Source organism: Canis aureus, chromosome 20, assembly GCF_053574225.1.
Source record: "Canis aureus isolate CA01 chromosome 20, VMU_Caureus_v.1.0, whole genome shotgun sequence".
Lineage (NCBI taxonomy): Eukaryota > Metazoa > Chordata > Mammalia > Carnivora > Canidae > Canis > Canis aureus.
In genome coordinates, this window is record NC_135630.1 from 37,990,018 (window position 1) to 37,991,224 (window position 1,207).

Below are 1,207 nucleotides of genomic sequence, written 5' to 3' on the forward strand. Positions count from 1 at the left end.
AAAAATAAGATGATGTCCGGGAGAAGTGATGCTAGCAAGGAACTTCACACTGAAGGAACTTTCAGAGATATTTCACAGTATTGAAAGCACCAAGGATAAAGTGTTAGAAGCTGACCCAAACTTAGAAGGGAGTATGAAAATTGGCCAAAGCTTAGAAAAAAAAAAAAAAAGACTACCTCTATATCAAGTTATATAAGTAGAAGAAGGCAATCTCTTGATAAGCTCTTTTTTTTTCCTGTCAGGTAAAATACTTTAATTCCCTTCAAATGTTTTAAGTTACGATTTTTTTTTTTTTGCAGTTTTATACCTTTATTTGACAATCAGTGATTAGTTCTCATCCACATTAACGGTCTATAGATTTTTGAAAGCGGTGACTGGTAAGTAGGTAACCAGCGTGTAGAGCTTGTTTGGTGAATCTTCATCCTCCTTACGTTTTCTGGATAACTGCACATGGATACGGTATGGAACGTTCCTTATTCCTTTGGCCCAGACAGCTTTGTTGAGCCTGGTGTCAATGTGCACATCTGGAGTTCCCATCTCCTTCATGGCAAATTTCCGAATCTCTTTGAGTGCCCGAGGGGCACGCTTCTTGAAACCCACTCCATGGATACGTTTGTGAATGTTGATGGTGTATTCTCTGGTCACTACCTCATTGATGGCAGAATGGCCCTTCTTCTTCTCACCACCCTTCTTTGCGGGAGCCATTCTGCCGAGCCCTAGTTGGGTAAGTTACAATATATTAAATAAATGCGAGTTTTCCTATATTCTCATTTCTTATATGTTTATAGCCTACAAGTGTTTCTAATAGTTTCACGAAAAAATTTTTAAAAGTCACAGAACAATTGTAATTGATTTCCTAGATTGTTAGTATTTGTGTGAATGCAGCTTGCCCAGTCTTTTTTATAGTCCTTTACTATCACACAAAGCAAGAACTGCCAGTATGAGGCACCTCCAAGTTAATACAACTATACTTTTACACACTACCTTAACCTCAAACCATCCTCATCTCTTGCATTCTTGAGTTCAGTTATAATGAATAGGGTACAGGGGGTAGCCAGTAAATGTACTTTCCTTTTCTATTTACCCTATTTTCTAAGGCATCATAGACTCCTCTATTGCACACCCTTGCTTCTAATTAACCCTAAATTCTGTCCAGTATGTGTCCTAAACTTGGCTTGAATTTGACCCAATTTCCATTCCCACAGTT

General features: G+C 38.1%; 1 pseudogene; it reads right to left on the reverse strand.

Annotated features, from left to right (window-relative positions):
• Positions 1–328: 328 nt before the first annotated feature.
• On the reverse strand, positions 329–706 carry LOC144291955 (large ribosomal subunit protein eL31 pseudogene; annotated as a pseudogene).
• Positions 707–1,207: the final 501 nt, after the last annotated feature.